Genomic DNA, 12,493 nt, shown 5'->3' with positions numbered 1-12,493 from the left:
CCCAGAAGCAGACTCCTAGATCCAGTCTGTGTGGGGGCAAGTGCCGCACCACCCCCACCCTCACGCCTCTGCACCGGGGGAGGAACACTCACGTCCTGCTCTGCATCAAGATATGTTCATGTCTTCTTCAGTCTCAGAAGTACATGGCTCTGTGGCTTCACTGGGGTGTCATAAGCAGTTTTGAGGAACAGGAGTTTATTTGACATCTATCTATTTACTGTCTGTCTGCGTGTATCAGAGTAGGACTGGATTAAGCAAGCTCTTTGTAACCACCCAAATTATTAACACAACCAACGAAAACTCGAGTGGGAGGTCATGTCGCAGATGTTTAAAACATTATCTTCTTAAACAACCGTGTTGCTAAATTACTATATCTACAGACTTTGCACAATTCCCATTGAGCCTTTGAAACTAAAAACAATATAAAGACCCAACCAAGAGTTTAACAACAGTACTGATTGCTGCAAAGTAAAGTATTTGTAAGTTTTTGTACCATACTTAAGTTGCTTTGTAAAAATAACTTTAACGTGTTGAAAAGGACTTACAGGTTTCCCCGTGTGCTATCTAATATGCTCTGCATAACTCTGAAGACTCGCCAGCGTCTAAGGTTGTGGCAGTCTATGAATAACATTTTTCTCTCATTTATTACATTCTATCAGTAAAGAAGCCATTGCAAAATTTTAAATACACAAAGGAGTCATTCTCTTCTGGTGAATAAAGAGTTAAAGCTCTGTTCTGTAAATAGAAGCCTAGCCAAAGGAAAAAACAGTGGGAGTCCCTTTTCCCTTTTAAAAAGTTTGCAATAGACACTTCTTTTTTTCCTTTCTCAATAGAAGTATGCACATCAGTGGAATCACACAAACATGCCAGTATGAGCCATATAATAACAAACACAGATAAATAAAAGGGAGCCTGTGAGAATACAGAATGGGGTGATGGTTGTGTGTTTTCTAAATAGGAAGTGTGGGGCCTGCACAGTGAAAACATGCTGAGGACTGCATTGTGGCTGCTTTTGATTCCCTCGGATAGATTAATTCTTGAGCACAACAGCTTTCCTGTCCTCTACCAGTGGGCTCACAGCTCCTGAGAACCTTGTTTTACATGCTATAGCAGATTAATCACCACCTCAGTCAGTCATTTAGAAGGAAGAAAAAAGCAGGCCAGCTTACAAAACTTGTAAAGGGACAGAATGGTCACAGCAAGTTCTATGTCCATATAGCTGCTTTCCAGAGCCAGCTGACGACGCTTCAGCCCACTTCATTTCAGCAGATGGAGGGAAAGGTCTGCTTGCTGTTAAGTCCAGGTATTTACAGAATGATTGTTTTTAATACCTTAACAATGGATGTGAAGATCTCAAAAACATTTATTTCCACGATGGTAATACACTCGGCTCCCTTTCCACAGGTTTCACATCCACGGATTGAGCCAACCCAGGATCAAAAATATTTGGGAAAATAAAAAACAATAAAAAATAACAATACAACAACAAAATACAAATTTAAAAATACAGTTGAACAACAATTTGCATAGCATTTATATTGTATTAGGTATGATTTAAACTGGACCAGAGGACACACAAGGTTACATACCAACACTACACTATCTTAGGCACATAAAGAGCTTGAACGTCTGTGGATTTTGGTATCTTCGAGGGGTCCTCAGAACAATCCCCTGCAGATACCAAGGGACAGCTGTGGCACACTGTCATAATCTGTCCGCGGTAGGACAGCTCACGGTGTTGCTTTTGATTTTAGAAGCTAATAATAAGATGCACCTTTTTGTTCTGTAACTTCAGAACCTAACCATAGGGCTTTCAGACCACTAATATATGTCCTTTTTGCAAAATGAGATATAGCCAGTGACTGAGGTGATTGGGTTGCCAATTAGTTTATTTATTTTTGAGACAGAGTCTCAAGCTGTGGCCCTGGGTAGAGTGCCGTGGTGTCACAGCTCACAGCAACCTCCAACTCTTGGGCTTAAGTGATTCTCTTGCCTCAGCCTCCCAAGTAGCTGGGATTACAGGTGCCCGCCACAACACCCGGCTATTTTTTGGTTGTAGTTGTCATTGTTTGACAGGCCAGGGCTGGATTCGAACCCACAAGCTCTGGTGTATGTGGCTGGTGCCTTAGCTGCTTGAGCTACAGGCGAGCCAATTATTTATTTATTTATTGACACAGAGTCTCACTCTGTCACCCCCGGTAGAGTACCATGACATCAGAGCTCACAGCAACCTCAAACTCTTGGGCTCAAGCAATCCTCTTGCCTTAGGCTCCCAGGTAACTGACACTACAGGCACCTGCCGCAATGCCCAGCTATTTTTTTCTATTTTTAGTAGAGACAGGGTCTCGCTCAGGCTGGTCTTGAACTCCTGAGCTTAAGCAATCCACCCACCTTAGCCTCCCAGAGGAGGAGTTACAGAGCTAGGATTACAGGCATGAGCTGCCATGCCCGGCCAGTTAGTAAGTTTAAAATAAAAAATTAATGTTTTATATGTATGTATCTTACGTCCATTCTTTTTTGAAGTCATTCATATATTTAATAATAATACCTGGCATTTAAGTGTTATTTAAATGGTTTTTTATCCTTTAATTTCTTTCTTTGAATGAATAAAAAAGATACTAGAACAAAAATGCTAGTCTTGGCGAGAGGAAAACTTTAAAAAAATACATAACTATTGTTAGTAAGTTGTGTGTATAAAGTAGTGGTTTTCGACCTTCCTAATGCCACGACCCTTTAATACAGTTTCTCACGTTGTGGTGACCCTTAACCATAAAATTATTTTTGTTCTACTTCATAACTACAATTTTGCTACTGTTATGAATCATAATGTAAATATCTGATCAGCAGGATGTATTTAGGTGACCTCTGTGAAAGAGTCATTTGACCCCCAGAGGGGTCACCACCCACAGTTTGAGAACCACTCATATGAAGGAATCAGTTTTTATGTGTGAAGCAATAGAATTTAGCAGAATTTTAAAATGAAGAGACGTTGAGGAAGTACCTTGTATTAGGATCTAGCACACCAGGCCAGCAGTTCTCAACCTGTGGGTCGCGACCCACAGGAACTGTATTAAAGGGTCACGGCATTAGGAAGGTGGAGAACCACTGCACCAGGCCTTTGGGGAAGCCCTGTTGGTGCTGTCCAAGGTTCTGATCGTTCCACAACATTGGCCTGTATAAAATCAGGTAAAATCTTTGTTTTCAAAATTCTCCTTGTGTTTGTACGACACAATGTTTGCTTTCCTATTCCCTACACATTTTTATATATTTAATCGGATTTTAAGGTCAAATATTACATGCTTCAGAATATGAATTTGGTTTACTGTTGACATGAATTTTTGAGCTAAGCGTTTTTCGTAAACACAGTGGTTGCAGTATTAATATCCATCATATTCTCCTTAGGACAACTAGAGACATTTCTGTCAATGGAAATGACATTCTGAAAGTTTTCCATAACTATTTGTTCTTAATTAAAACCTTAAATTAGAAACATTATATTAAATGTTTCTTTTTACTTAAACAGCACAATTATTTTAATAGCCCATTCTTTAGACAGAATAAACAACATAATATTTAACAACATTCTTCATTTACTACTAATCTCTGTGTTTGTTTTACATCACTTAAGAGCCTAGGTAACATTTTATAAATGGATGTAATTTTTACCTCTGCTTTGTAAAGAGTGTTGGCCAAGAGCACAAACCCTGCAGCTGGGCTTCTGGGCTCCACCGCTGCTCTTGCACCTGTGTGACCTGGGGGCAGGTCCTGCAGTCCCCAGTGCCTCCTTGTTCTCATTTTCAGCCCCACTGAAAATGGGGCTCACAATACCACCTGCCTCATAGGAGCAAGTGAGAGTGAGGGCAGATGATTGTGTGTATAGTGCATAGTTCTAACACCAGTCTTACCACGTGGATAAAGAAGTTGAGTCACAGCAAGGTTAATGCCCAAGGTCACACAGCAGTAAATGCTTAATGATTAATTGGCATAGTTAACCAGAAGGGAAGGAATGACAGGAAAAATATGGCTGCTTTTCCCAGAAGTGTAGAAAATAAATGCAGCAGAAGTGCCTGGAGTGTGGCTCTAGACAGAGCAAGGGGAGCTTCAGGGGAAGAACATAGGCTTGCAGTTAGAAGAAGTTCAGCTCTTTCTCAGTTACCAGGGCTGGCATTTAGGCACACAGCACAAGCAGTGCCAATAGCCAGTGGCCCAGAGCTGGGTTTATCACAAAGCCTATGTGACACCTTCGAAAAGTCCTTCCTTGACCAAGAGCTGAAGCCGATTGGCAAGTATGGGCTCCGGAACGGATTGGGAGGGTCAAATTTACCCTGGCCAAGATCCGCAGAGCCATCTGGGAGCTGCTTGTGGTGACTTGTCCACATCGGGGTGCTGGGTCAGGGCAGGAGGAAGCTGGATTACATTCTGGGCATGAAGAGTGAGGACTTGGAGAGGTGTCTGCAGACCCAGGTGTTTAAGCTGAGCCTGGCCAAATCCATCCTCCACACCTGAGTGCTGATCCACCAGCCCCACGTCAGGATCTACAAGCAGGTGGTGAACTCCTGTCCCTCATCGCCCACCTGGACGCCCAGAAGCCCAGGGGCTTCTCCCTCTGCTCCTGCCCGTGTAAAGAGGAGGAACGCCAAGAGGGGCCATGGTGTGCTGGAGTCAGAGACCAGGAGGAGGATTAAGCCCACCCATCACCTCTGAGTTGAGGATGGTCTAGATTTCTAGACAGATAATAAAACAAGGTCAACATTTACTAAAAAGAAAAGCCAAGTTCAAATCTCAACTCCACTTCTTGCCAGCTGTGTGACCTTAGGCAAGTTACTTAACCACTCTGAGCCTAAGTTTCCCTCTCAAACTGTTCCACACGCTGACAATACAGCAGTGAACGAGACAAGCTTACCTTTTGATGGGGGTTACAGAAGGTTAACAAGTACGCAAATGCCTAAAACACAAGAGCATTGCATATTGTAGCAAATACCACGAAGAACATAAAAGTTGATGGTCACGAGGTGTCTTTTCTGAGATAGCCACATCTGTACGGAGGCCCGAAGGCTGAGCAGGTGACAGCTGTGCAGAGCAGTGGGGAAGAGTATTCAAGATGAGGAAGCAACATGCGCAGAGACCCCCAAACTGGACAAGCGTCACCTACCAGGAGGGCTGGGCCAGTGGGCCCAGAACCTAGTGGCCAGAGGAAAAGGTGTGATGCTGGGTCAGAGGGATGAGTAGGAGTCAGATTGTGCAGGGTCTTCAGAGCCATGGAAGGAACTTGAAGTGCATTGGAAAGTTTATTGAACCGTGAACAGAGGAGTGAAGAGTCTACTTACAGTGTTAAAAGACCACTCTTCCTGCTGGAAAGTGGAAAATAAGTCAGGGAGGAGAAAGAATGAACGTGGAGAAAGAATGGATGGGCTATTGACGGGTGATCAGGTTTAGACAAGCGTGGGGGCCGTGGAGATGGTGGGAACATCTTAATCTGGTGCGTGCGTTGTGGGGAGAAGCCATGGGTGTGCTGCTGGGCACCGGGGTGGGCGAGACGGAGTAACAGGAGTGACTCCCTAAGGAGATGATGGTTGTGTGCTCGCTGAGGCAGGCAGAATCCAGAATGCTGCTTTGGGCAAATTAATTATAGATACTTTGGGGACGTCCACGTGGAGATGATTTTAAAAAGTTATTGTCCAGGGCGGCGCCTGTGGCTCAAAGGGGTAGAGCGCCGGCCCCATATGCCAGAGTTGGCGGGTTCAAACCCAGCCCTGGCCAAAAACTGCAAAAAAAAAAAGTAATTGTCCACATAGGACTGGAGCCAGAAGACAGTTCAGTACTGGAAATAGTATTTGAAGTCACTGGAAACCATGGAAATAAACGAATTATCCAGGAGAGAGTGTGATGGAGTAGGGAGGGGAGCCTGATACAAACATACGGCCCCCAGTCTGAGCCACACTTCACACATTACAGCATAAGATCTTTCCATATGTTAAACACCCTGCTTAAAACATAGTAATTCCTTTATCATTAAAATGTTCCATAATGGGGGCGGGGCCTGTGGCTCAAAGGAGTAGGACGCTGGCCACATATGCCAGAGGTGGCGAGTTCAAACCCAGCCCTGGCCAAAAACTGCAAAAAAAAAGTTCCATAATGGACCATTCCCTTCTTATTAGACGCTTTGTTTTCTGCTTCTCATCTTTATTATTTTTTTTTTTTTAAGAAACAGTCTTGCTGTAGTCTCACTCTGTCACCCAGGCTGGAGTGTAATGGCCCGATTATAGCTCATTGCAGCCTCAAACTCCTGGGCTCATGTCCCGTCATTACAAAGGCTACAGTGCACATCTTGGTGTGTGAAGTTTTTTTTTTTTTTTTCGCTCAAAGGGTCATGAAACTTCCAAGTTGGTGTGAAGTTTTATCTGCACGTTCATGGCATGGGAGGCCAAAGAAGGATGATGAGGGGTATTTTTCCCAGAATATACTAGAAAAGAAAAGGCACTTCCTAATCCAGTGATGGTTGCCTGGGTAGTTCTGACCAAACCTTTCTGAAAAACTAAAAAGCAAGCCAAAAATTGGTGCAAACTACTGCTTAAAGATAACAGGAGCTAGCAAGACACAGGTGTTCTAGGGCCAGGGCTGATCATGGTGGAGGTGCAGGAGGATGTGGTTAGTACTGGAGCTGCTGTCTCCTCTGGGAGACAGTTCAGAGGAGGCAGGGACGCTAAGAGGCCAAGTGGGGCTCACGGAGCCCTGAAGAGCTAAGGCGATGGGGGTGTTGCTCTGGCAAACCTCCACTTCTTTAGGTTGGGACCTGAAGAGCTGAATCTGAAGAATAATAGTGAACCAGAAATAGCCTCTCCCAGAGACTATACTCGGTTCTGATCATTTCAGTCCCAGAAATTGAAGTGAGGTGACCCTGGTGTGGTGTGCTGTGACCTCTCATGCTGATGACACACCCGCATCCAGAGTATTGCTGACTCTGGCAACACAAATACTCTCTAGAACAGAGAACACAGTCCTTGGTCTTAAATTGTTTGTGTAATTTGTCACTCGATTCAAAATCAACTGTGAGGTAGCAAGATGACATGAAAGTTACAAGAAACCAGAACAAATAGAAGTGTGGAGGGGCTCGCGCTAGCCCAGGTATCGGGCAGAAAATAACTTGGTTCCGTGTGTTTAAAGAGACAAGAGACAGTGGCCAAAAGGTCAGCAAAATAAGGGATCAAATGAAAATTCTTGAACTAAAAAAATGTGAATAAAATTAAATCAGTAGATTAGTTTAGAAAAGAGATAAATAGTAAATGAAAGGCCGATCAAAAATACCCAACATGAACCACTAAGAGAACAAATGATGAGACCTGGGAAGTCAGGGAAGGGCTAACGTCCCCAGGTGGAGTCTGAGAAGAGGGAAAATGGGTATCTCCTTTTCACAACTGAACCTTGGGTTTCAAATGTTACCAAGCAAGCAATATCGAAAGAAAACTCCCATGAGCACCACTTAGCCCAGAGAGATGATTCTTTTCTTTCCTTCAATGAGCCAGGCATTCACTGTGAAGAGCAAAGGGGGGCTGCAATTCCCGGGACTGGGCTCCTGTGCTCCCGCTCTCACTCTCTCTCTCTCTCACAGATTTTTTGCCCCAGCCAATGTTCTAGTGACCACTATTTAAAAATGTCTTGCCCCAGGCTGCACAAGAGGTTGAGGTGGACGTATGGCCAACATACAGTGCTCTTCCTCCCAGCCCAGCGCACTCTGCAGACCCATGAGTGGCCGGTGCTAGGCCGGTCCCCCTGTGCTCTGGCAGGCTGTGTGTCCACTTCACGTGTTTCCCGCCCTGTCAGCTCACAATTGCATTGTTCTGGTCAGTCCCACCCACACTCACCTCCATTTACATCATGGATTAGAAAAGTTATTTACAGTGTAGGGGTGTAGCAAGTGTTTGTCTCTTTTGGGTGAAGTAACTATATGTTTATCTCAGCACATACAACCTCTCACAAACAACATATGCTTATCACAACAGGGTAAACATGTTTGCAATTTTGGCGGGCTTTGGGGTAAAAATATGATTTTCACCTCTTCTGGTGACATTCTTCAGAGCAATTCAAGAAAAGCATGTTTACAAGCAAAAGAGCATTTTGGCGAGTGTTGTGGGCTGAATTGTGTCCCCCTCCCCCCCAAAATTTATATGTTGAAGTCCTAACCCCCAGAACCTCAGAATGAGACTGTATTTGGAGATGGCATTTAAAGAGGTAATGAAGTTAAAACAGCATGGGCCCTAATCCAGTATGACTGATTTAAAAGGAGGAAATTTAGCTGGATGTGGTGTGAAGTTGAGGCAGGAGGATTTCCTGAGGCCAGGAGTTCAAGACCAGCCTGGAAAACATAGCAAGACCCTGTCTCTTCAAAAGTATAAAAATATCAGCCGGTGTGGCAGCATGCACCTGTAGGCCCAGCTACTTGAGGGGCTGAGGCCAGAGAATCACTCGAGCCCAAGAGCTGGAGACTGCAGTGAGCTGTGATCATCCAGCCTGGGCAGCAAAAGAAGACTCTGCCCCGATGTTTTATTAAAACAAACAAACAAAACAACGGCCACATACAGAGGGAAGACCATGTGAAGACAGAAGAAAGTGGCCATCTGTGTGCTGTGGAGACATGCCTCAAAAAAACCAGGCTTCCTGACACCTCAATCTTAAGACATCTGGCCTCTAGGTCTAGGAGAAAATGAATTTTTGTGTTGACCCTGTCAGTCTGTGGCGCTTTGTGTGGCAGACCTCGCAGACTGATCACACAGTGGGAAACGTGTTTACCAGGTTCAAGCACAGTAGATACACTCACTGTCCTTGTGCGATGGAGGGTGAGGCCCGCTTCACACTGGTGGGTCTCACACATCACCATGGGGCAGGAGTAACTTTGAAGAGACAGACATTAAGCCACAGAGTTGAGAATCTCCATGAATCCCAAGCAGGATAAATGGAAGAAAACAAAACATTATAATACCACTGAAAATCCCTGGCGATCTGTAAAGCAGCTGAAAGACAGGGACCAGCTTCTGACACGGCTCCCATGGTCTTCCCTCCTGGAACTCAGGCCTGTGTGATCTCTCCTCTGAGGGTGGACTTGTTTCTAACTAACAGAACGTGCCATTTGCGTGATTAGTTGAAATAGACTGAGCCATCTATTAGATGGCTGCCAGTGACCTTGCTGCCAGCGTCTTGTGGTCTCACTTGCTCCAGTGAAGTGAGCTGTGGTGTTGGGAGGTGCTCCTGTGAAGAGGAGCGAAGGGGCCTCCAGCCAGCAGGAGGGTTACATTCTTGATCCACAGAGACGGTAAACATCCCCAATTAAAGCCCTTGAGTTTGGGGTAAGTTGTTATACAGTCGTGGATAACCAACACAAGAAGTAGCGCAATTTGCCCTCAAAGGAGCAAATACTATTAGACTGACAACTGACTTATCAACAGGAAGCCAGGAGACAGCAGAGTATCTTTGAAGGGCTGAAAGTTAGTCGTTACCAACCTAGAATTCTGTATCCCTCTCTTGCCTCCCCCCCCCCCAAATCCTTTAAGAATGAAAAGGAAATAAATACATTTTGGATAAATTGTAGGGAATTCATCACCAGCAGACTTTCATTAGAAAGAAATACTAATGTGTGTTCTTCAGACAGAAAAATAAAATATCGGGGAAGATGCAGTTTCAGGAAGCAATAGGGAGCAAGGTAAAGGGAACTGGGCAGCAAAAGAAGACGGTCCCAAGTTACACACATCTGATCCACGTGCAACTCACACGAATGGGGGCTATTAGAATAGGTCCTCAAGTTACATACAGCTGACATAGGACTTCACTTACAAACAGGGGCTTTTACAGGTAATAGGTAAATGTACTGTTTAACTTAAAAAAAATCAACTTAAGAGCAGACCTACAGAACCAATCTCCTTTGTAACTATAGATCAGTTTTTAAATATGTTAAGGGGGGCCGCGGTGGCTTACATCTGTAATCCCAGCACTCTGGGAGGCCAAGGCCGGAGGATCACTTGAGCTCAGGAGTTCAAGATCAGCCTGAGACCCCCCAGTCTTTACTAAAAATAGAAAAACTTGGCTAGCATCTGTAGTCCCAGCTACTTGAGAAGCTGAGGCAGGAGGATTGTTTGAGCCCAGGAGTTTAAGGTTGCTGTGAGCTATGATGATGCCACTGCACTCTACCTGGGGCCAGGGACGAGGAGAGGCAAGACTGTCTCAAAAAAACAAAAAGCACTCTTGGAAATAACCTGTGGGTCAAATAACCTATGTGCCATTACATAGCAAATTGGAAATAATGTTGATCTGAATGATAAGGAAAACCAATGTGTGGAAATCTTGAGACACAGCTAAAGCAGTGTTTAAGGAAAATTTAAAGCTTGGAAACACTGCATTAGGAAAGAATAGAGATTTGAAACCAATGGTCTAAGTTTCCACCATAAGAAGCTAGAAAAAGAAGAGCAAAGTAAAAGAAAGCAAACAGCAGAGAAAGTAAATGAAACCAAAACCTGGTTCTTTGGAAAGTTCAATAAGGTTGAAAGATGTCTGCTAGACTGCTTATGAAAAACTCAACCTCGGCATGAAAGGCAATCAGCACGGAGTCCATGGAACAGTAAAAGGGGACAACTTTATGCCACAGAAATCGGTAACTTAGATGAATTATTTCTGCAAAAGACATAAATTATTTAAAAAATGGATCCAAGAAGAAATAGAAAATCCAAATAGCCCTTTACCTAATGAAGAAGTTGAATTGTGATTAATCTCCCCACCAAGAAAATTCTAGGCCTGTGCCTTGGGTCTCATCTCCTTCTGAAGAGTGACTCACCCAGCCGCCAGGCTGATCTTTCTAGAGCTCTGATCTGTCACGTCATCTCCTGCCCAGAGCTTTTCAGTGGCTCACACCCTAGTATGGCACTCTGGCGATTTATGGTCAGGCTGCTGTGTCTTCTTTAACGCCACCCTTTCCTCTCGGTGCCACTCACACACGAGCAAGTGCGCACACAGGGCCCATAGGTCCCTGCTACCTACCCTAGGTTCTCTGGCAGCTCTGCCCCCCAACCCCACCAGGGGGCGTGTGGGAACCTGTGGGGACATCACTGATGCTCAGTGAGCAGGGGCCTCGGTGACAAACACCCAGTGACTGATGTGGGCAACGGGCCCCACAGTGGAGAAGCCCCTGTTCAGAATGCCAGTAGGACCCCACCTATCTGAATCTTCTACTTTGGCCCCAGGACATCAGACCTCCCGTTAGTTCCGCCGTAGTGTCTTTCTTCACCTGGCTTTGGGGCCCTGCTTAAATGGCACCCCCTGGAAACCTTTCTGAGCCAATGCTCAACAAAGGCATTGCGCCTCCACCACCTCTACCCGCCCTAGCTTTCATTAAAGAGAAGCAAGTTAAATTCCAGGAGCAGGGACTCTGACTCTGACTATACTCCGGAACACATGGAGAAGGGGGTTAAGGGAGTCTGGTGTTTGTTTACTCTGTACCTCGGTGAATCTGCACAGAGGCTCTCCAGAGAGGCTCTTTCCCCCATCTCCAAGTGGTTTTCCTGAAGCCTCTGGACCTGCAGGATACCCACTGTTCTCACCTGCCCTTCCCCTTCCCCATTCATCTTTGTTTTTGATTGTTTTAGCTACTTTTTATCATTTTAACTCCTCTTCCTATCCCATGTTTCAGCACTTGTCAAGTTTCCTTGTCTCCTGTCCCAGGCCGGGAGCCCATCTACCTGTGAACACTCCTGGCCCCACCCTCAAAAGAAGTCTTTGGGAATAAAGGGAAGAATCTGTGTTTTAAACAAAGGGAGAGTAGGAATCACCCTGCAGCTTTTTCCACCGTGTTTGCCAGGACACGCGGCACAGAGGCACTTAGCCTCAGTTTGGGTATCATTTCTTTTTAATTCTGCATTGGTAATTACGGGTTGTGGTATTATTGAAATCTGAAAAACTTGGGGAAGAGGAGAAGTGTCCCTGTGCTGTTGTCATTGACTCTTTGCTTCTTTAAATGTATGGTTGAGTCTAAAGATCTGTCAGTCAAGGCGAGAGGATTAGCCTCACCCATGTGAAGGGAAAAGTGGAAAAGGGAAAAAAAAAAAAAAAAACCTTGTCTGAACTTGAAAATAAAAATGCTGATGCGGTTTTTATTCCAGAAACATATCTTACTGATTAAGAGTGTGGAGAGCTGCTGGCTCGTGGGTGGCCCCTGTGTCAGCCCTCCCGCTCCGCTGGGCCAGGCTGGCCGCCCACAGGCCATCAGAGGCAGTGGCTGGTGATGCTCCCTGTGGATGGGCACGGGTGTGTGCACGCAGGCTCCATGGGCACCTTCACTCAGCGTGTTTGTCTGCAGGGAAGGAGCCTGCACTTCAGTCAGATGATGGGGCTGGGTTCTAACCCAGAGATGCCACTTACTGAGTGGCAAATTCCTGAGCTTTAGTTTCATCATCTGTGGAGCAGGGATATGGCACCTGCTTTGCTGAGGCCAGGGAGACAATATAAGCACCAC

Source organism: Nycticebus coucang, chromosome 3 (assembly GCF_027406575.1).
Source record: "Nycticebus coucang isolate mNycCou1 chromosome 3, mNycCou1.pri, whole genome shotgun sequence".
Lineage (NCBI taxonomy): Eukaryota > Metazoa > Chordata > Mammalia > Primates > Lorisidae > Nycticebus > Nycticebus coucang.
This window is presented reverse-complemented; position numbering follows the sequence as displayed.